This window comes from Ambystoma mexicanum, chromosome 1q (assembly GCF_040938575.1).
Source record: "Ambystoma mexicanum isolate Mex_15411 chromosome 1q, UKY_AmexF1_1, whole genome shotgun sequence".
Taxonomy (NCBI): domain Eukaryota; kingdom Metazoa; phylum Chordata; class Amphibia; order Caudata; family Ambystomatidae; genus Ambystoma; species Ambystoma mexicanum.
The window spans coordinates 1,232,489,733-1,232,513,845 of record NC_090922.1 but is presented as its reverse complement, the minus strand read 5'-3'; the positions used below and the strand labels follow the sequence as shown (position 1 = coordinate 1,232,513,845).

Here is a 24,113-nt window from a genome sequence, read left to right as displayed (position 1 = left end):
TGCAGAATAACGCAAAGCAAGATTCATCCATCGGGTGTGGTTTAAATAGCCTCCTGTAGTGCTTAGGTGTCTCCTTCCACAGCCTCGCCTAGGTAAGAAAAGAGTTCCTGCTTTCCAGAAGAGTTCCAGTGTTCTGAACCTAGGGAGTGGCTCCTGCCCCACCCAACAGGAAAAGTAGTCCCAAACAGAAGAGGATCAGGGGCTCAACTGGCAGGTAAGTAAGCAGCATGGTCTGCTGCAGGTAAGTCCACCCAAGCATTATGAGCCCGGCGCTTCCAGCGCTGGGACTGGGCATCTTTATGAGCCTGGTGCCACTGGCGCCAGGACAGGGTCCAAAAGGTCCCAATTGGGACTGGCTGGCACTCGGAACCGGGGTTATGGGTCTGCTTCCAAGGGAGTCGGGCAAGTCCTGATCTCTTGGATGCAGAGATCATGACATTTCGCTTCGATCGCTGCAGCGCTGCATTTCACTCACCTTTTCTGGGCACCTCCATCTTCAGCAGCGATCATCCGGATCCGCAGCCACTTCCCAGAGCCTAGAGAGAAAAAGACAAGAACACAAGGTGAGAGAAGGAAGGGAATAGGAAAAGCTCAGTTTCCTTCTAAGACTTACCTGTTGGGTCATTCCCATTTCATTTCGGGTCCTGCCGCTTCCTGGCATTCCGGACCCCGGCCCCTATGGGGAAAAAAGACAGACATTGAATGAGCGAATGCAAAGACATTAGCCGAACGCTCATCCAGAACTTACCTGTCATTTACTGGAACTGCACGTTTCACTTCGGGTCGGCGCCATATCTCCGGCATTCTGAACCCCGGCCCCTAAGGGGAAAAAAGACAAAAGCGATTAGCGCTTGCTGCAATAAGACAATGAACATTATTATAAGGCTTGAACTTTTGAACTTGCTACAGAACTCTTACAGTGCCTTACCTGAATAGTCAAGCTTATTTGAACTCCCATCAAACCTCAATCCAGTGAAGTAACTGGGTTTCAACGCGCCCCTGCAACAGAAGCAGGATGGAGAACTCATCCTTCCAGACCCTAAGGTGAGACTTCACGGGGAATCGAGCAAGGGTATCGTGGAGGGCTGGAAGGGAGTGGAAGGCTTGAGCATTATTCCGTCAGTAGGTAATACTCCCTTTTCACGCACAGGGGAATATTCCTGCGAGCCAGTGAGTCCATCTTCAGAGTCCTGCGCTTCACCATAGAAGAAGCATCAGCACTCGAAGCCAGACCTGCGCCTCCGTGGGAATCAGGTGAGCGTGACAAAGGCTGAAGAGTCCAGGAATTGTTTCACTCGTGCTTGAATGTCTTCAAGGGTTTGTAAAGTGGTTATCCCCAAAATTCTTTGTTCGGGAATTATCGGCACAGGTTCTGATTTTGTGTCTATTTCTTCCATTCCAATTCGGGATAGAGCGTCCGCCTTACCATTCTTATAGCCGGGGCGGTAGGTGATTACAAAATCGAACTCAGCAAAGAACAAAGCCCATCGGAGCTGTCGAGACGATTGAGCCTTGGCAGTTTTTAAATATTGTAAATTTCGGTGATCAGTGATGATATGATATGATATGATATGGCATTTGTAACGCGCCTATACACAGGTGTTTCAAGGCGCGACGAGGCAGGGAGGGGAGGAAACAAGGGGAAACAGACAACGATCCTACTAGGCCAGGTGTCATTCAGATCGCGCAAGTGCAAGGGTGGGGGAGGGGGAAAAGTGCAAGGGGAGGGGGGGGAGTGCAGTAAAGGTAAGTGGCGTAAAGTAATAAATAAATACGGCCAACTGGTGGCAAGTGCAAGGTAAGTGCAGAACAAGTGCTGGAAAAGGGGGGGGGGCTGTAGGGATACAGAGACAGTCCCGCAGTGCAGAGGGGTTCCAGGGCATCAGTGCAAGTGGAGAGTGGCTGGGCCCAGGACCGAGGCCGTTAAGAGTGGTCCAGTTGCAGAATCAGTGCAGTATCAGTGAGGAATAATTGGCTGTTCAGCAGGGGAGAGGGAGAGAGAAAGCAGAGGCAAAGAGGAAGGTTTTGAGGTGCTTCCGGAACCGGAGATGGTTCTCCTCAAGTTTCAGGGAGGCAGGAAGGCTGTTCCAGAGGGAGGCCCCTGCCGCGGAGAGAGATCTACCCCCAGCTCGTTGCTTCGAGAAGCGGCTGACCCTGAGGGAGTTGGAGGCGGATGAGCGAAGGGCTCGGGAAGGAAGATATTTGGGAAGAGAGAGTTGAAGGTATATAGGACCAAGGCCCCAGAAGGCCTTGTGGACAATGCAGAGGGTTTTGAACTTTATCCTCGCAGCTACTGGGAGCCAGTGTAGAGATTTCAGTCCTGGAGAGATACGGTCCCTGGGCTTGAGGCCAAGGACAAGTCTCGCAGTTCTGTTCTGTATGAGTTGCAGAGGGCGGAGAGTGGAGGCAGGCAGATTAAGGGAGAGGCTGTAACAGTAATCCAGCTTCGAGAGAACCAAGGCTCGGGAGACAGTGAGCTTCTGGGGGAAGGAGAGGAAGGGAAGAATACCTCTGAGGAGGTGCAGCTGGTAGTGTGACTTCTTAGCGACGTCAGAAATATGAGGAGAGAAGGAGAGTGTGGAGTCGAAGATGACCCCAAGGTTTTTTGCATTGCAGGTAGGAGCAGGGAGGGGGCCAAGGGAGGCAGGCCAGAGAGCTGCAGGGAAGGAGGGAGTGGGTGTACCGATGAGTAGGATCTCAGTCTTACTGGCATTAAGGCAGAGGTCATTTGCGGCACACCATTCCTGGATAGCAGACAGACAGTCAGAGATGAGGGAAGGAGAGGGGGAGGCTGAGGGTAGCCTGAAAATGAGCTGGGTATCGTCCGCATAGCACTGGAAATTAGGGCAGAGAGCGGCGATGCGGTGGGCAAGGAGTGCCATATACTGGTTGAACAGCCAGGGAGAGAGATTTGATCCCTGGGGGACACCACAGGTGGAGAAAAAGATGTCGGAGAGGAAGGACCCCAGTTGGACCTGGGAGGTCTTAAACAGCTTTAACACCAAGCAACCTGACAGCTCTAGCAATCAATCCCTGGGTTTAATGCCTACACTTACTAATATAGTGGAAGGGATAGAAACAGAGAACTCGTCCCTCTCTCTTAAAAGCAAGTATGATAATCAACTTTTTTCATTTAACTTGACAGATAGCAAGGCTAGATCTCTAAATAAACAATCCATTGATGTACATGACTACATTGTAGATCACGGTGATGGTATGCCGGGCGCCGAGGAGATAATGCCGCCAAGCCTTAAACGCGGACTTAATGGCTAATAGTTCCTTATCGGTGATCGCATAATTTATCTCCGGCGGCGAGAACTTTCTGGACCAAAATGCTACGGGGTGCAATTGGTTGGTTTCAGGGTCCCTCTGAGACAGGACAGCTCCCATGGCTAAGCTGGACGCGTCGGTTTCGACTATATATGGGAGATCGGGACGCGGGTGCTTCAAAATAGGTGCGGACGTGAACTTAGCTTTCAACTCCTGAAAGGCCTGTTCGGCTTCCTCGGTCCATTCAAAACGTTTATTTTTTCGCAAGAGTGCAGTGATGGGTTGCACCACACATGAAAACTCCGGGATAAACCTGCGATAAAAGTTGGCAAAACCAAGCATGCTTTGGACACCTTTCACCGAACTAGGTGATGGCCATTTGAGGATGGCATCCACTTTCCGTGAATCCATTCGGACCCCTTTAGGTGTCAGGATGAATCCGAGAAACTCAACCTCGGTGGTATGGAAAACACATTTTTCCAGCTTGGCAAACAGTTTGTGCTGGCGCAGTTTCTCTAGGAGGGCCCTGACATGCTTTCTGTGATCAGATTCCGAAGAGGAGTACACAAGAATGTCATCGATATACACGACAACACAGACATCGATGAGTTCCCGAAGGACATCGTTCATGAAGAATTGGAAGGCTGCAGGCGCGTTGCACAACCCGAAAGGCATCACCTGGTATTCGAATAGGCCATATTTTGTACGGAAGGCCGTTTTCCATTCGTCGCCTTCTTTTACTCGTACCAGATGATAAGCCCCCCGGAGATCTAACTTGGTGTATACGCAAGCGTCCTTCACCTGGTCAAGGAGTTCAGGGATCAGAGGCAGAGGGTAACGATTTTTAACAGTTATCTGGTTCAATGCGCGGTAATCGATACAAGTTCTAAGGTCGCCTTCTTTTTTAGGCACGAAGAACAAAGCTGAGGATGCCGGGGACTTTGACGGGCGAATGAAACCAGTGGCGAGGTATTGATCTAAATATTGTCTCAAATGCAGATTCTCTGGTTCAGTAAGGGCGTAAATCCTGCTACAAGGGTGTTGTGCACCGGGCACCAGATCGATTTGGCAATCGTACGATCTGAGGGGAGGTAATGTGTTGGCCTGTTCCTTTTGGAAGACGTCCTGAAAATCTTGGTACTCTGGAGGTAGTTGCACGGGGACAGAGGTTACTGATGCTAGATTAATCTTTGGATTTTCTGGGTAGCAGTTTTGTGCACAATCCGGGAAGGTTATTCTCTTCGCTCGCCAATCAATTTGAGGATTATGTGTCTCTAACCAAGGGATTCCGAGAATAAGCTGAAACTGTGGAGCCTTGATTACATCAAGCACAACTGCCTCCCGATGGCCATCCGGACCTACAAGTGTCACCTCAGCTGTGGAATGTGTTACCGGTCCAGAGGCAATTTCGGTTCCATCTACTGTGGTGATGACATCTTTGTTGGTTTTTGGATGCAGAGGGAGGTTTATCCTAGAGACCAATTCTCGATCCACATAGTTTCCTATAGCCCCGCTATCGATGTATGCCTTTATAGCATGCAACCGTTTAGGCTGTTCCGGATCTATGAGGACCATTGGCACAATGAAATGCGAGGTCTGAGAGTTAGTTTTCAAGCTCGGCAAGCGGACCCCTACGCTTGCCGGGCGTGGTCGTTTCCCGATACAGAGTTTCCATGTATTTTATCAGCGGCTCCTACCACCTTCTTGGGCGGCTTAACCGGGCAATCTCGTAGAAAGTGTCCAGAGGACCCACAATAAAGGCATAATTGCATCTGTCATCTTCTTTCCCGTTCTTTTTGAGTTAGGGGTCCTTTAACCCCTCCGATTTGCATAGGCTCCGAGCCATCAGCCCCCTTGGGGTTAAGCGTGGGTCTTGGCCAACACCTGGGTTTCAAACTTGGACCGATTTGCTTGTCTGTTTTGCAGCCTGTGATCCAATTGGACCACTAAGTCTATATATTCAGTGCATTCTTGGGGTGGATTTACAACTTGTGCCAGGACATCTTTAAGTTCTCCGCGTAGACCTCGATAGAATAACGTGATTCTTTTATCCTCTGGCCAACCAGTTTTCACAATTAGTCTATTGAAGGTTGCAATGTAGGATAGAAGGTCTTGATTGCCCTGTCACAGAGATAGAAGTTCGTCATCCAGAGCCTGTCCCTGGGAGTGTCGAGCAAATAACCTTTCCATGCATGTTTGAAATCCTTGAAAATCACAAAGAATCGGGTCTTCTTGAGTTACCAGTGGGACTGACCAATCGGCAGCACAGCCGCTGAGATATGACAACACAAAGGCTACCTTGGTCTGATCATTAGGGAAGGCCCCAGGTCTGCATAGGAAGTGCAAACGACACTGATTCATGAATACGGCGAATCGTTTGGGGTCTCCGGCAAAGCGTTCAGGTGGGGCCAGCGGCATGTTTCCAGGTAGATTAATCTGCACCGGGTTACTGGCGACCACAGGAGCGGGGTTCCCCCCGGAACCGGGTAAAGGAGTTTGTCCAGCTTGACCTTGCAAAAGCTGTCTAGCCAGGTCATCAGCTCTATCCTTTATTACAATCACTTCCCTCCTGAGGGCACTAGTCTCTTGACGAGCGGTGTGTACTTCGGCCCATAATTCCCCCAGTAATTGGGCCAACTGGTCAGTTTCGGAAGTTTCCATAGCGCCTGGGTGGGAATTTGTAGGAAGGCTTCGCGTTCTGTAACGCTCACCTGGTTCCCACGGGGGCGCTGGTCTAGTCTGGATTGCTGTGGCCTCTGATGCGCAGGACCCGGCACACCGATTGGACAGGACTTCCAAATCGTGCTTGCCTGGCCCGTAGGAATATCCTTCTGCAGATGAGAAAGGGGATTAACAGTCTGCAGAATAGTGTGCTAGCTCCCCCCTTCGTTCCTCTCTAACTTCCTCCAAAACCCGGTTTAAGTTCACCTTATGGTTTGGAAGGATGAACTCTCCATCCTGCTTCTGGTGCAGGGGCGCGCGTTCGTCCAGTTACTTCACTGGTTTTCAGAATGGCGCTGGCAAAATCCACGTGACTTTCCTGAGCGATGCGCCGTAAGTATGAAAGTTCAAAGTTCAAGTGAGGCCCCCTTTATGTTGTCTTTCTAACCTGTGATCTGTCCTTTATTTCAGGTGCAGAATGAAGGCGATGCGTCGAGGGGTTAAACTGCCGAGGTGAGTAGTGATGAGGGCGATCCCTCTAAATGTCCTTATCATTCCCCATAAATGTCTCTTGTCCTTTCCCCATAGGGGCCGGGGTACGGTACCTGCCAACGGGGCGGCGCCGACCCGAAATGTGGAAGAAAAGCCGGTAAGTATTATGGCTGTTAATCAGGCTTTCCTTCTGTGTTCCTTCTGCTCACCTTTTGTTTCTTCCTCTCTCCCCTAGGTGCAGAGATGTGGCGTCCGGTGCTGACAGCCGCGATGGAGCCGGGAGATGTCTCGAGGACAGGTGAGTGAAGCGTGGCGCTGCAGCGAGCAATGGGATGCTTTTAAATGGAAGTCTTTCTTCAGGGATGCTGGCGAGAAGATTCCGGATGCAGGTAAGAAGTTTGAAATAGTCCTTGGTTTTCACCTTTCTCTTCTCTTCCTTCCTTGCAGGTCTTCCAGGTTCGAGGCGGGCGTGGCTGGAGTCCAGGAGCAGGAGCAGACACGGTGAGCGTTAAGCTGCAGGAAGCAGAACAACGCGAAGCATGAGCTGCTGTCTGGGCGTGGCTTAAATAGCCTCCAAAGAAGTCCCAGGTATGCATCCTTCCCCAACTAGGTATGTATCCTTCCCTGGCCACGCCCGAGTGAAAAAATAGTCCCTATGAAAAAATAGTCCCTTTCAGGTCTGACGGCCATCTCACGCTACACCAGATCCCGAGTAGATCCTCGCTGTGGTCCCACAGGCTTGTCAAGAAGTTCCTCAAGGGGCTTTTCCAGTCTTTCCCATCGGTGAAGGCCCCTGCCCCGGCATGGGAACTCAACATGGTCCTGACGAGGCTCATGGGGGCACCTTTCAAACCTATGCATCAAGCCCCACTCAAGTTTAGCTCATGCAAAACGGCTTTCCGAACTGGCATGAGCACCCAAACACACACACACATATATCATAAGTCTTTAAAAGAAAAATAAGGCTCATTGACATACAGCATTGATTTCATACATAAAATTGAATAATTAATACCTAGCGACAGTATCCTTGATGGTCAAGTATTCTTGCTTAACGGTAGATCAAAGCTTCAAAGAGTATAAGGGGCTGTCCCCATAGGTCAAGATTCCCCGGTACCTAGATTGATACGTGAAATGTGAAGTAAAGAGTGAGAAAAAATGAAATAACAGAAGGACCACCTAATCTGTGGTATAGAGTACAAAAGAAATACATTCGCAATAATGCTGTCTCTACTGGTGTTACCAGATTGCACCTTCCTATTCGTGTTCAATTCTGGGCATGAATCCTTATTCTAGTGTAAATAGTGAGATATATAGTTTATCTTGTTTTCACTTTATCATTTTGCATCCCTGAGGATGTCTTGCAATTAACATTTTTCAAATTCTAGAGTCCATGTTTCTAGAATGGGGTCTGTCAACGTGTTAGAAACATCAAAGTGGTCTGGTGGGAGCTTGCTGATTTCTTCATAGGGTTTCCTCGTGTGCCACTTTTTGGCAGTCCAAGTTGGAAGTAAAATCGCCTTTGTCAGGGCATCTACGTAGACCCTGTAAATGTATATATGCATGTGTGAGTGCTATGCCGGTATATAAACTATACTTATTTGGGAAAAGCTCATATGTGCCTGGGTCCACTTATCCCATAGTGGCGGGTAGTGAGATACTCTGGGTCTTGACTACCTTTCCGGAGTGGCGTTGATGACGGATGAAGATGAGAATGTGTATATCTTTTATGATGGAGGCAGGAGGTCCTGCAGTCTTGTGTGTCTCTGTGTTGTTCAAGGGCGAAAAAGATCTTTATGGGATGGAGAGCAAGGGTGGAGCTTTTCTCTAATAAGTATAGTTTATATAATGGCATAGCACTAAAACACACATATAACCACCACAGGGTGCGGGACAAGATGGCTGCTTAGCTTCGCAGCTCCCGCTCCCTCCAGCGACAAAGGAGAAGAGATTGAGTATATTCGCCCGTAAAGTTGAAAATAATTAGATCCGTCGGAAGCTGATGACAGCGGAAAACCTGTGAGCCCATAATTGTGCAAAGGTAGTGAAGGGTAAGTCGGAGCGCGAGGACGGCAGAATTCCATGGCGTGGCACAGCCGAGGAAGTGTCAAGGCCTGCTGCCCCGCGCTAGCACTGTGCCGTAGAAGAAAGGGCGGACAGAGTACACCAAGGAAGCATTCCGGAGACCCCAGGGACCCGAGACTGACTGGCTGCGTTCATCTCCAACGAACACCCACTCAGCAGGGGCCGATTCGGGCCGTGGCAACGCTGAGGCCCCAGAGGAGCGTAGACCGCCGGTGTTCGCAGCAGAGCGAGCCCGGAACAGCAGAGGTGTGTGTGGCCTGCAGGCGGAGCCCGGAGATCGCCTAGACCTGGGCACCCAACTCTGGGGGGGAGCAACGGCACTCGCAGACAGCTCAGTGCAGGAGGAGAGCAATCCGCCCGAGGCCGCAGGCGCAGGTACGTCTGGACCCCCTCCAGCGGTCTGCCTGACAAGCATTACGCACCGACACCCTAAGGAGAACACAGGGGAGAGGGGTGTCTGAGGAAGGGGTCCAGAGCCACACAGATTCCCACAGTACAGCCCACAAAGTAAATGGGACAAGTGAAGATAATACCACAACGGCACCTTTGGATGGGTAATTGTGGCCACGATACAGGCTTGGGAAGACAGAGTACCTGTCGGAGCAGGGAAGGTACCGTGAGGGGCCCGAGGGCAAATTCAGTGTGCGCAGACAGGCCAGGGAACTTGATTGGCACGCAGCACAACAACCGGAGTTGCCTGGATCCTGCAGCAACCTGCAACAGGGCTGATTGGGAGGTGCCGCTCATGGCAGGGACAAAGTCCTTCGAAGTGGACACAGGCTGCAACCACAGACAAAGGATGCTGAACATCCAGGCCCAAATAGCATTGAAAAGACTCAGTGGAGAGATATGTTGAGAGACCACCCACATAGCTCTACCAGCCCTGAGCAGCCCACCATTTACTGAAACTGCCCCAGGAACACTCACCTGAAGAAGGTGCAAGAAGTGGGAAGTAACATATAGGAACGGCCGGGGTGCACAGCCACAGTGATTGTTGAGTGCCCCCCCACACCTTAAAAGGTGGGAAGGCACAGAAAGGGGACACAACGGGAAAGACATAGGCCCCAGCGTCACCGGGTACGAGAGGAACAACGAAGAGTCCCCCTGAGAGCATTGGCTGGCAGAGGGACCCAAATGCACCTCGAGAGAAGGGGAAAGCTTGGCAAAGTGGAAGAAAACAACTCTTAGGGACCACAGAGGTTACTCACCCTCGCCAGAGCGCCAACCAGAGATTAAACTGGGCCAAGCCCTGCCACCTGAAGTAATACCATGGTAAAACAAGAAACCTGAGCACTAGCGCCCAGGTGCAAGAGAGCCCTATCAGTGGTGAGAACTAGAGGACCAATACGTGCAGTGTGCCACACCAAAGCTCGAAGATAAGTGGAGAGTCGCCCAGGGGAGTAAGGAACAATGGCAAAGAAAGTTGGTGATACAACAAAGGAAATGCCCGCCGACATGGACATGTCTAGATTCTCCACCAAGGAGGACATAGGACAGATAATGGCAGAGATCAAGGCTCTCAGGGGGATATACAAGCCTCCCTAACAGACTTAACAGGTAGAATGACCATGGTCGAAAATAAAGTTAAAAACCTAGAACATAACCTTCTGAACGCTGACATGGTTGAAATGAAATTGGACGCAAGGATGTCGGAAACAGAACTCTGAGAAGAGAAGGTTATTCTCAAAATGGATGATCTGGAGAGTAGGGAAAGGCGTAACAACATTCGAAAACTCAGACTAAAGGAATTGACGAGGGAAACCCTGAGGCAGGTTGAGGAAAATGTCCAGGCACTAGTGAACCAGCTTTTTGAAGCCGAATGGGGTAAGACAGTGCTGATCGAAAGAGCATACAGAGGTGGCAGACCCTATGGGAATGGTCCCCGGTCTATAGTGGTCAGATTTCTTAGATACTCCGACAGATCTGAAGTCTTAAACAGAGCCAAACAGCTAAGAGAAGAAGAATTTTAAGGCTCCAAAGTAGCAATATATCAGGACCTCTCGAACCTCACTCTGGCCAGGCGCAGAACCTGTAGACCCCTTACGACATGGCTGCGATATATAGGAATTGGATACCGATGGGGCTTCCCGTTCTCGCTGGAATTCGAAGTGGAGAGGGTAAAATACTGCCTAACCTCAGTAGAGGAAGCCGAACAGTCCCTGTGCCATCTTACAGCAGATCTAGAGGCCGGGCCAGGGAGCCCACTGGGCCCATCCACGAGCAGGGAGGGGTCGGGACCCTCTCCAGGCCCACACATGACAAGGGGGCAAACGGGAAGGAAGTACATGAGGCTCCATGGACCTTCGCCCCGCAAGCTGCCCGCTACACTGGACAACAGACCTGAGCAAGAACCTATGAAACGAAATACCTGAATGACGGAACTGAATTACAAGCGATCGTGCGAACACTCACAGGATAGTTAATGGTTAGCCGGAGGGAGGCGGAACACTGCGTTCCAAGGTGGCCCTCCGTGAGAAGGAGGGTGTATCCAAGATCATGATTGAACTTAAGCAACAGTTGTTTTTGGTTAAAAAGTGTTTTTTTTAATAAAAGTTACAGCTCTTTGGACAGAGACTACACTGGAGAGAAACATTACTCCCATGTAGATGATGACGAGAGAGTGGCGGCGTATGCCAAGTTGATGATAGGCACTAGGGATGGGAAGGGATAATGTTGTAAGAGGTCTGTTGGTGGGGATGCTAAAGGGCTTAACTACCCAACTAAGAGATCATTAGTCGCTAGAGAATTCTGCAAAGCACATCTCAACGTACTCTTGCTACAGGAGACACGTCTAGTACACTGAGAGGAAAGGATGATACGAGGGGCAGGGATTGGTCAGGTCCACTGGCCATCAGGGACTGTCAAAAAGGGAGGAGTCGGCATAGTGATGCACAAACAATGCAAACTAAGGGACTGCACAACCACCCGCCTTCTGGAAGGGAGACTAATGATACTCAATGGGATGCTGGAAGGGGGTAGGGTACTTCAGGCAGCACTATATGCCCCCAACCAGGGGCAGGCACAGTTCATATTGAATGCGCTTAACGTGATACAGGAACAGTAGGCAGACCTTTACATAATAGGGGGAGAATTCAACTCCTGTGCAGACGAAGCAAGAGATAGGAAGACCATAAGGACCACAGTACAGGGGGAAGTGGGCGCCAATCACGGACACCTGGTACGCACATTAGTGGCCCGTGGCCTTATTGATGTCTGGAAAGAGCAACACCCGGGGGAAGCAGGATACACATTTTACTCAGCCCCACATAACACATATACTAGAATTGACTATTTCCTCTTGAATAGGGACCAGGGGATGAGCGTGACCCAGAGCGAAATCAGGCCGTTGGGCTGGACCAATCACGACATGGTCCTCATGTTCCTGGATGTCACCGGACTTTACAGGCCAGACAGCAGCTGACATTGCAATGAAACACTTTGGAAAGACCCCCTCTTCACTAAACAATTTGGTGAAGCGATCACTGAGTACTTCGAACTGAACGATAACGGGGAAGTGAATAGTGGAGTGCTATGGGATGCAGGAAAGGCAACTATGAGGGGACTACTTATCAGAGATGGGGCGAGACGTAAGAGGGAGAGGAACCTCAGAGAGGAGAAGCTGAGGAGAGAGATAGTGGAGGGGGAGGAGAGGATGCATGCGATGGAGGGGGGAAACAGAGGAAGCCAGGGAACTGATACTCTCTAAAAGAGCAGAACTGAAAGCACTGGGGCTGGAGGAAAGTTGGGATACCTCAAACAGAAATACTATGAGAAGGGGGATAAGGTGGACGTGCTGCTGGCAGCGAGCCTCCGAGCACAGAGGGCAGAGAGGTGGGTATCATTCCTTACGAACTCCGGGGTGGACACGAGGGGTTCACCAAGAGAGATAGCAGAGGAATTTGTCCAGTACTATGAAACCCTTTACAAAACCGAAGTATAGGAGGGAGAAATATCAGTAAGGGAATACCTGGATAGGATAGACATGAACACGCTTATTGACTTAGAGATGGAGCACCTGGAGAGTCCAATAAAAATAGAAGAGGTTCAAGAAGTGATATTCCGTCTCCCCAATGGTAAAGCCCCGGGGGAAGATGGATACACTATAGGATTCTACAAATAATTCTCGGGAATCCTGTCTTGGCACATGGTACGGTTGTATAATCACATTCTAGAAACGGGAGAGGCCCCGGACACCTTCAGCAAAGCACTGATATCGGGGACCCCACGCAATGTGCATCTTACCGCCCTATCTCACTACTGAATGTCGATGAGTAGATTTTCACACGTATCCTAGCAACGCGCTTCGAGGAAAAATTGCCACGAATAATACACCCAGATCAGATGGTGTTTATAGCGGGAAGACAGGGCCCTGATGCTGTCTGAAAGACCCTAGATCTCCTCGAACACATAGGAGGAAGCCAGGGGTCCACACACTTTTAAGCCTAGATGCAGAAAAAGCATTTGACCGTGTACAATGGGGGTCTCTGTTTGCAGTGTTAAGGAAAATAGGTGTGGGAAATACAATGTGTATAGCTATTCAAGCCATCTACTTCGGGTGGTTGGGGTGATTATGTTGTTCCTTCTCTCCCCTCCCCTACCTGTTCTTTTGGTAAGGGGCAGACAAATTTAGAATTCTCTCATGGTACGAAGCATAATCAGCAAACGTGTAACTGCGATTTGATGTATATTAGCCATGATGATTTACCAATAAAACTAAATTGATAAAAAAACATACATATATACATTTACAGGGTCCACGTAGATGCCCTGACAAAGGTGATTTTAATTCCAACTTGGACTGACGAAACGTGTCACACGAGGGAACCCTATGAAGAAATCAGGAAGCTCCACCCTGACCACTTTGATGTTTCTAACAGGTTGACATACCTCATTCTAGAAAGATGGACTCTGGAAATTGAAAAATAATAATGGCAAGACAGCCACAGGGATGCAAAATAATAAACTGAAAAAAAAGAAAAAAAGATAAACAGCTCTATATCTCATTATTTGGACTGGAATAAGGATTCATGTCCATAATTGGACACAAATAAGAAGGTGCATGGCTGTTTGAGTGAACACCAGTAGAGACAGCATTATTGAGAAATAATTTTTTTGTACTCTATTATACCACAGATTAGTTGGTCCTTCTGTCATTTCATGTTTTCTCTTTTCTCTTTTCTTTACTTCACATCTCATGTACCAATCTAGGTACCAGGGAATCTTGACATAGGGGGACAGCACTTTAGACCCTATGAACCTTTGATCTACTGTTAAGCAAGACTACTTGACCATCAAGGGTACTGTCCCTGGTGATTATGTAATTATTTAATTTTATGTATTTTATGTATGAAATCAATGTTGTATGTCAATATATATGTCTTTTGTTAATCATAAAAAATAATTAGAGCCTTATTTTTCTTTTAAAGACTTCTCAGGCTATATGTGTGTGTGTGCTCATGCCAGTTCCAAAGAAGCGCAACTTCAGTGATATACCTGACCGCATAATATTAAAATGATTTAAAGTAATTCAAATCAAAACAAGCCCAATGGTGGAAATGTTCTCCTATATTGGAAGCAACCATATCTGATTGTCCACGAATCAAGATTGGTCCTGCATACACACCCCTCCTTCATGCCGAAGGTTCAGTCGGAATTCCACTACAACTAACCTTTGGTCTTGCCTTTTTTCTTCCCGAAGCCTTCATCGCCGGCACAGAGGGACTTGCATTCACTTGACGTTGCTTGTGCCTTGAAATTCAACATCACACGCACAAAGAGTTTTCAGAAGACTTCTCAATTGTTTGTGAACTTTGGTCCTTGAACCATGGAAAGGCCTTGTCCAAGGCTTACATTTCAAGGTGGCTCTCCAGCTGCAACATGCACCGTCATCGCCTGCCGAACCGGCCTATGCCGGGCCATCCAAGACCCCATTCCACCAGACTAATAGCTGCTATTACAGCATTCTTTTCTGGTGTGCCGTGCTTGACATTTGCAGGGCTGCAACGTGGAGGTCCATGCATACCTTCGCGAAGTACTACTGCCGTGACAGAGATTCCAGGGAGGACGCCAGAACCGGCCAGGCAGTGCTACTCAACCTGTTCACTTGAGGTGAGTCTGTTCCCGGGTTAAGTGTTAATTGCTTCTGTGTAGCCTTGCCCCCTGTGGTTGTGTAATGTGGTACTGCTGTGTATTTGTTATTCATAAGCATGTGAATCCATGCCAGACCCCATGCTGCCGACTGTTTGTTACTTACTTGTAATTACCGTTACTGCATGGGTCTGGCATGGATTTACATCCAAACCCTCCCTCAGGCCCCTCTGCGGCTCTTCTTTGTCATACTGCCACTTTACATGCTTACCAAATCTGAAGATGGTTGCCAGAGGTGGGGCTTAGGGAGAGGAATATCATTGCATGGGGGCAGTATGACCCAGAGGACAGTGATTGGTTTAGAGGAGAAATACAATTTCAAAGTGAAAGTGAAACTTTTTTTTTTCTTTTACCAAGGATTCCCAGCCTGATGGGGGAATATTCATGAGATTGTGAATCCATGCCACACCCCATGCTGGAGAATAATAGTTATAGCTAAGTAACTTAAACATTTTTGCATCTCTATTACTGCCTGGGGTTCAGACATCCACTAACGGCAAGTGGCTCCAAATAGTGCGTTGGGAGCTGATACAGCTGGCAAATGACACAGACGCAACCTCAACGCAATCAAGGTCGAGATGCATGCCATAGGATTGATGACCCTCCAAAACCGATATGTGCTTGACCTGCTCACAGCGATGGAAGGATGGGTCTGCCGCTAAATTGGCATTCGCGCCGCCAATTGACCCAGAGAGCAGTTCCCTGGTGCAGATAACAGGAGCACTGCACGTCCTTAGATCGCATATGCGACTGAAGCTGGCATACAGCAGGGGGATTGGTTCGATACGTTTTTCTCTTGGGAACCATCCTGGATCGGAGCTGGTACCTGTGATAGTGTTCGTGTTGGTGCTTTTCTGCACCTGCCAGCTAGGACTCCGATGTTGTGCCAAAGCAGTACCTAACAGTGCCATGATGATGGTTTCAATTGGGGTATCCAATGCACGTCGTGGTACAAAAGACAGTGCTATTCAAACAGACGACCCAACACAAACCACGCATGGTAGGGATAGAGCAGCGCTTAGACCCTCCCGGCACTATCACTACTCCCACGCCTGACCCTGAGCATTATATATATATATATATGACTTGCGCCCCTGAGGAGTATGCGCAATCTGGCCAGAGTTTGCATCATTTATGTAGAGCATGGGTTCCAAAGGAAGGATCACCACCTTACTTGGAGGCTGAGAGGTTGGAGGAGGAACGCTGGCGGGGGACAATTAAACCATGGTTTATTAGGGAGTTTGTTCCAGTAGAATTAATGAAAGGGGGAAATGTTGGGAAGGGGACAGGATCTTCCCACACCCCCCAAGCGCTTCAGAATAAGGCAAATATTGTTACAGGTAATGTAAGAGACCAGGGGGCGCCCTTAAAGGCTTCTACACAATTACATTATTGCATGCTTTGTAGATGTAGTGCACATGCAGGAATATCAGCCATATTACACATTAGCAGCCATATTGGAACACAAAGCTTAAACACAGCACCGTATGATCCCCTGTCGCATGGACCTGTTATTTATTTGTATGTGTCCTGTTATCCTTATGTTGTCTAATGTCTTTTTATATGTCTTTTTATGCGCTTTGACGCCGGTGGGCTTACGCGCTTTACACATTTGTTAAAAAGTTTTAAAAAAAACAACAAATAGTCATCCTCTCAGACCTAGGGCGAGAACATGAGCAAGGGAAGAGGTTGTGTCCCAGGCACTGATGAGAAAGGCCAGAGCTACAGGGAGCCATAAACCCTTCATTGTCTAAAAACTTGCAAGCCTTCGCGCTTTGGGAAGAATGTGCTCTGCAAGGCCACTGGAGGAGAGCTGAGTATCTTTGTACGGTGCAATCCCACGAGAAAGAGGGCACGCGTCTCTGAACACCACCAGTCCCAATTTTAAGTTATAGCACCCAAATGCTCTAGCTTTAGAACCTCTGAATTCCAAAGTACTAGCCAGCCCTAGACCACTGATCATAAACGTGTTAGACCCCCGATCGATCAAAACGATCAGAAAGCAGGGCTTTCCTGCCTTCACTTCTAGGTCACGTGAATCTCAGAGAGGGATGAAATTATTTCCCAGAACGTGGGTGGAAGACCTTAGAGAGGTGTAGGCCTGTCTCAGAGCGAGTGAAGTATGTGAGTTAGTATGACCTGGGCTTTCCCATGGTTCACTGTCTGCTTGTACCAGGTGCACTGCTACATAGGTAGAGATGTGCGTTTAGTTTGCAAATCAATGCCAATTATCTGGCTCGTGGCCGATGACAAATGCAGCATCAACCACATGGAAGAAGATGGACAGACAGGGCTGGGACCAACAGCCTGGAATCCCCTATGGAGCAGGTGACATATGTATAGGGTCTCATCAACTGGCTGTGAGGGATTCTACTGTATGTAATGATGCCACTGATGATGCTGTGTACCTTCTTAATATGCTGCTCATGCAGAGTTTTCCAGACCTTGGCGCTTCCCCTTTTTGTGTGAAAATAAACCTTGTTATCCTTGCATTGGGCCTTTTTCCGTAGCAGGTTGTATTTTCTTCAGTTGTGACCCTCTAGGGGCTTTCCTACACCAGTGAGGGTCAAAGACCCTTTTCACGACATGCCAGGGGAAGAGGAGGTTAGACACAGGCTGCCTCTTTGTCTGTATTGTGAGAAACCTGAAGGTGTCTCCCTAGCTAGTCCCCGTGGATCTGTCATCCAGGTGGCCAGGACACTGCCACCGCTATTGGATCTAGTTTACCCATCCTACCACATAGGATATTCCAAAACACTGCCCCCTCCCTTTTCCAACTCAAACACTTTCACACAACACGAAAGACAATTGACTAACACCAGAGCCGTTTACCTGAAATGTCCCAATACAAGGGTCAGGCAAAATCAAGCAATCAACTAGAATCACACACACCTGACAGAACTTTCCCTTCCCCACAGGGATAAAAGGTGAAGCACCAGAGCACAAGAGGAGCAAGGCAGATCTCACGTCGTAAGAGCTAACTCAGCACAGCAGTTCACGAGGCGGAGTAAGACGGTGCAGACGGAGAGGGTGACAAGGAGAGAAGCGATCTTGCTTTTCTGACCAAAAACCTCTGCAGAGAGAATTATAAGTCTGAACAATAGCCAGCGTGTTTTGCAGCAGATGTCTGTGGTACATGAGACCCTCCTCCGCTGATAACCAAGCCGGGGAGAGATGGGGTCTCTATGGTGCCAACCTTGGCTCGAAGGAGAAGAAAGCCAAGCAGTTCATCACAGCCAGTGAGTCGAGGGAAGAGCCGATAAGAAGCCAAACTGTGTTGAACGATAAATAGCCAACTGCTAATTTAAACCTTTAAGTAGCTTAAAGTTACTAGTGAGAAAAGAGGGGTAAAACCAGCAACAGAGGAATCCGGCACCACGTGGGTGCTTAAACCGGACATTTTGGGCGATTACCCAATGTGGTAAAAACTACTGTAAGCAGAAGCTCTTGGGAAGAGGCGAAGAGAGGTCAAAGTGGTCATACAGGGGTCTTTTAAAATCCTCTGTACCGTTGAAAATCTTTGATTGACAAATGATTGAAATGAATAGGGAAATGAGTGCCGCTTGGTGAGATGAGCATGCGAACAGTGTGTTGAAGTTGGCAAGAGTGAACCCGGCAGATGGATGCTAACAAAAAGGGACAAAGTCTAAAAGTCCCATAGTGAACTTTGTGGTAAATGTTGGCAAGCGTGAACCCGGCAGAGGGATGCTTACGAGGGCGAAGTCTGAAATCCCTCTGAACAGTGTGTTAACTGAAGTGAACCGGACCACAGGGTGTCCACAGTAAACTGTAAAATTTGTCAAGAGTGAACCCAGCAGAGGGAAGTCTACAAAAAGGCGCGAAGCCCGAAGAACTGTTTAAAAGGACATTAAGATTCGTGAGAGTAAGAAAAGCCACAGTGAGCCCGAAGAAGGGAGGCAAATGTTTGAAAGGGGTCCGAGCCCGAAAGAGGGAGATCCGGGGTGGAAAGTTGTCACCCAAAGTGCATTGGAAAAGGAACTGTTGAATACTATTTTGTGAAGGATCTATGCCCGGAAGAGGGGGAGCCAGGGGTGAAGCCATCACCAAAGGTATACGTGAAGCAGAACTTTGTGTTTGTTTGTTGGATACATTAGGCTCAAAGGCAAGAGACTTTATTAAAAGAGACTTAACCATCGAAGAACCTGATAGCTGGAACGGAACTGTCAGCTCGTGCTGAGAAAGCTCGAGCATGTGTTTTGCCAGCTGTCACTGAACTGTCGGCTCGTGCTGAGAAAGCTTGAACATGTGCTGTACTCCAAGGTCCCACCTTGTCCTACCTGAAAACGTGGGGAAGGGAGACCCCTGGCAATCACATCCTGACTTTTTATTTGTAAACACTTATTTCTTTATTAAGGAATTGGCAATAGGTTATTTTTTTAGTATAGGCCTTTTTGTTTTGACACAATGCCACAAGGACTGCCTTATTTTTCATTTGATGGTTGATGCTTGCTCCCATCTTAGTTTTAGGTTAGGCATTTTTCCACCCTGCATTCATTGTTCAATAAACACCCTTGAACTGTGATCACTTGTGTCTGTCTTTACTGTTGCCGCCAGCCATGAGTCCCTTACAGTCCCCTCCAATGCGGCCTCTGCCGCAAAACCTCTATAAGGACTTCTGCCCCACTGCACCGGTAGAAATGCAGAAGCAAATTTGTAATATATATTATCATTTGTGTCTGAGGCAAGTATTATGTTTGTAGTACACTCGGAAAACTCAGAACAAGGATTAGAGAGCACCTGAGCTCCTTAACCAACAAAGAGACAAGATTCCCCCTGTCCCAACACTGGACTGCATACCAACAATCCAAAAGGAAAGATGTACGATTCCTCGCAGTGGACCATATCCAACTGTCCATTAGAGGAGGAGACCAGGAAAAACCCCTGAGACGAACAGAGGCACGACCAATATGTATATTGAGAAGCACTATCTTGGGTTTAAACACAGATAATGAATATGAAGTGTTTCTCTGATAATAAATGTCGTATTACTCCAATATAACCCCTTCAGCATAGAAAACCAGCATGGGTACTAAGAAAAACATGCCCACCAGCGCAAGGACATGCTAATCCAGGTCCAATTAGCCGCTTTACCAAACAGCGATGATCACAACAGACTAAAAACAAACTATATGAACAAGAATGGGCTTACTTGAATTACCATAAGCAAGCATTATGAGCAGTGATGAATGCTGCCAATCAGGATTCGACACATCCCTCCCCTCCCAAGCACACCCAGGAAAGCCCCTACACTACAGGCACCAATCGTGAGGACTACATAGCGGCACATTGCTATCTTTTAGTAGATACAACCATACTGTATCTAGTGTACAAACACAAGCCGGACATTGGCATCCTGACCACCAAAACCAAGCCCTACACACGGTTTGTACCAAACAATAGGGCTGGATGTTAAGCAGTACACTGGTCACAACACCGATTGGAGCACCACACTGCATCATAGCACAAACACAAGCTGTAATATTGGCACCCTGTCCATCGTAACCCAGCCCTACATATTGTTTTACCAAACAATATAGCTGGAGGGTATGCAGTACCCTAGACAAGTAACACTGATCACAGCACCGGGCGAGGTATTTGCAGAACATGAAAAAATGTTTTATATACAATTCCTAATTGATAACAAAATACTAATGAACCCCTTCACAGAATCCTTTTGTGCTTAATGGTCCTAAAATATATCACAGACCAACTCTACACATCATGCAAGGTCTGTTTATCTAAGCAGACTACTTAGGGAATGCTCCAGTAGTCATGACAAACTCTCCCCACGTGTTTCGACGCAACGCACGTATACACCTCACAGCCATAAAAGGCTATAAAAATGGAGCTTGCCAGTACGAACGCTAAGGAGATCAAAGCTGCCGACCGATATATTAAGGTAAGAACCACGACAACTGGTGGGTTTCTAACTTGCAATCCCCTGCTGACTTGGACTCACTGGCGAGTCACAGCAGAGTGCTCACTGCACCTCAGCAACATTACGAAACAGTTGTTTCCACATTGCCACCCAATCATTCCTGCACAGTGTAGGGACCTGCTCCACACCACGAGTACCAACGAGTACAAGCAGATGTAAAATCTAATCCCCAGAGCATTTTGTGAGGCACCCGCTGCCTTTTTATAAATACTCCTAACCAACTCAGAAGCCAGGAACCCTGCCTGACAGATCAAGATTCTAGTACTCGTGACGCCTATGTCATGCCAAATATAAAGGGGAACACTGGGCAATTGACTGATAACAATCAAACACAAACATTGCATTCACTTAATGCCACTGCATGCTTTCTATAGCACACATTGTCCTTTGCCATAAAGAATATTTGCCTGAAATTACCCGAATACAACTTGCTAACTTTTGCGCAACTTATGTTTTCTCTCTCCTCCCCTTCATCCCTTGCTCCATCCCTCCACTCTCCTCCCAACCCCTCGTTTCTTGGTCAAATGAAATGCATTATTATAGTTAAAACTTACGTTCGGTCACTACAGAAATGTACTAATGCGAATGACTCCTAAAAAATGCACAGTTTGATAAATGATTAACCTATCTTGTCAAAGCTCAGACGGCGAAACTGTTGGCCACACAGTTGGCAATCTTTCTCTTTTCTATTGCCAAGAATAGGAGTCAGTAATAACAATATGTTGATATGAAATCTGTCTAAGTCACCTACTAACAATCTCACTGAAAACTGTCTAAGTAGCTGTGAAAATTACATACAACCAGTTTGGTTTATGGTATTTAACAAACTGAACACTACACTTAGATGATCCTTCCTTAACTCAAACGCTGGTAGGGGCCATCTGTCACACCATTTGCAAGAATGGTGCGTTATTGCTTCAGATGCGTGGGCGCTTCAGGTAGTCTCCCAAAGTTACTGCCTCCCTTTTTTAAATCGCCCTGCAGATTGCCCAACTCTGGACAGACTACCTCCTGTTCCAGACCCACTGCTCCTGCAAGAGGTTTCCTCTCTTCTGGAGAAGGGCACCATTGAGTTGGTACCTATTCAAGAAAGAAACAGGGAATGGTAATCCCACAATTTTTGATCCCAAAGAAGGATGCAGGTCTACAAAGGTAAATTCAAGATGTTAGCACTCTGAGATCCTCCAGGACTTCGAATTGCAGGATTGGTTGGTATCCCTCGATCCATCAAAAGCACAGGAAGTGCGTGAGGTTCGTCTTATGCAAAACTCGTTATCAGTTTCGAGTTCTGCCTTTTAGGCTTAACTCATCAAGCTGTTGGTGGTAGTGGCAGCCAGTCTGAAGAAAGGAGGGATTTGCGTCTTTCCCTACCTAAACGATTGGGTTAATCAGAGCATGGTTTCTGGATCAAGCCCTGGATCATCTCAATCGCACTTGTCACTTCCTCCCCAAGCTGGGCTTCTCCCTCATTTTCAGGAATTCTCAGCTGATACCTTCTCAAATGCTCCAATTCATCCCAGCAGTCCTGGATTCTCCCTCCGGCAAGGCTTTTCCTCCCGAGGAGAGGGCGCTATACATCTTGCAGATGGTCACCAAATTCCAGAGCGCCCAATTCCAGCCAGCCCTAGACTTCCTATGGTTACTCGGTCTCATGGCATCCTTCATCTTCCTGGTGCCGCAGGCCTGATATAGAATGAGATTGCTCTAATGAGCCTTCAGATCTCAATGGTCGCAGTTCTCTGGCAGTATGACAGACTTGATTCAAGTCCTAAGCAAAGTCGCTCAGGGTTGTCTGTGGGGGACTTGCACTGAGAACGTGATGGCCAGAGACAACCTTAGTGACGGATGCATCTCTGAAGGGCTGGGGGCGCTCACTTGGATGACCTGACGTTGAGTTGCTTATTGTCACTGGTGGAGACACCTGTTGGAACTGAGAACGATCAGACTGGCAAAGGCATGGGACTTAAATTTGGTGTTAACATTTCTCATGGCTACCCCATTTGAGTATTACATTTGTATCTACCTGAGACTTCTATCCTGGAAGACAGCCTTTTTCTCGGCCCAAAGAGTAAGCGAGTTGCAGGCACTGTCATGTAAGCCATCTTTTACAGTCTTTTCAAACAACAAGGTGACTCTTAGAGTGCACCCTTTGTTCCTTCCAAAGGTCACCTCAGAGTTCCACCTGTCGTAGACAATCTGTTTGCCAACCTTCTACCCTCCTCCACATCCATTTAAGGAAGAATATAGACTGCAAAGCCTCAACCCCAAGAGGGCTCTGAGTTCCTACTTCACCAAGAAAAGACAATTCAGGCTGGAAGAACAGATATTCATTGGATATCCTGGCCCAAAAATGGGCAAAGGAATAGCAAAGCAAACTATCTCTAGGTGGATAATACTTTGTGTTTCAGAATGCTACACCAGAGCAGGTAATGAAATCCCTGAAGGTTTCAGGGCACATTCCACTAGAGGTGTGGCAGCTACCTCTGATCTCCAAAGAGAGATACCTGCAAAAGATATCTGTCAGGCCGCGACCTGGTCCTCTACTCACACGTTCGCAAAACACTACAGCCTGGACACAGTGTCATCAAATGAGTTTCGTTTCGGCAGGGATTTCCTTCAACAAGTGGTGATCTAATTGCCATGGAGTTGCCTTCCCTCGTCCGAAAGGCTCTTACTGCTATGGGAGTCTAAGATTGGGAATCTATGGAAGTACACAGTCCATTAGCAGAGCAAATTACTTACCCCTGGTAATGTTCTTTCTACTGGATGTTCCACCTACCCCATGGATAAGGAGCTCCCTAATAAGATTATAATGACTCTCGTTTAACACTTGACCAGCTATCATGGTCTCTTATCCTTAGCGCAGCTGCGCAAGATGAAAAGAAATGACAACTGAGGTCACAGGTGACATGCTATTTGTACCTGCATCAATGTCACGTCCAGTCACGAAGACGACGACTCGACGCAGTTCATAGATTCTGGATATTTCGTGCCCTCCTTCCGAAATATCATACAGCATTTCAGTTACTGGATCGGGTTGTTCTGCTAATGCTTCCTCTGACCACGCCTCTCCCACCCGTTTGATGATTCTAGTGTATGTGATGTACTGCCCCTTATGTACCCCAGTTCCTTCCATTATAGTTTGGAAGTCTAGTGCCTTCCCCTCTTGCCATATATATCCTAAGGTTGCGAGGCCCACCGGTTCCGTGAATTTGCGGATCCCTTTCTGTAATTGCTCGTCCTCTCCACATAGTGCCACAAGTTGCGCCTGCGGGGAGCATGGGATTGGGTTCCCAACCACTTGACACGCTTTGCGCCATGTCTTCCAGCCTAGTTCCAGCAATCTCGATCTCCCCCGCAGTTGTAGTTTAGGTAGCCATATCAATTCCTTTAGGAAGTATGGTTCGCAGTCTCCCCTCAGCAGTCTGCCGTCTTGTCTTCGGACAACCATCTGGCAACATATTGTAACTGCCCCGCCAGGTGGTATATTTCAAAATTC

General features: G+C 47.9%; 1 protein-coding gene across 2 annotated transcripts in view; it reads left to right on the top strand.

Moving 5' to 3' along the window:
* Positions 1-24,113, top strand: part of ALG6 (ALG6 alpha-1,3-glucosyltransferase) — a 908,528-nt gene that overhangs the window by 536,416 nt on the left and 347,999 nt on the right. The gene's annotated exons all lie outside the window — the stretch shown is intronic.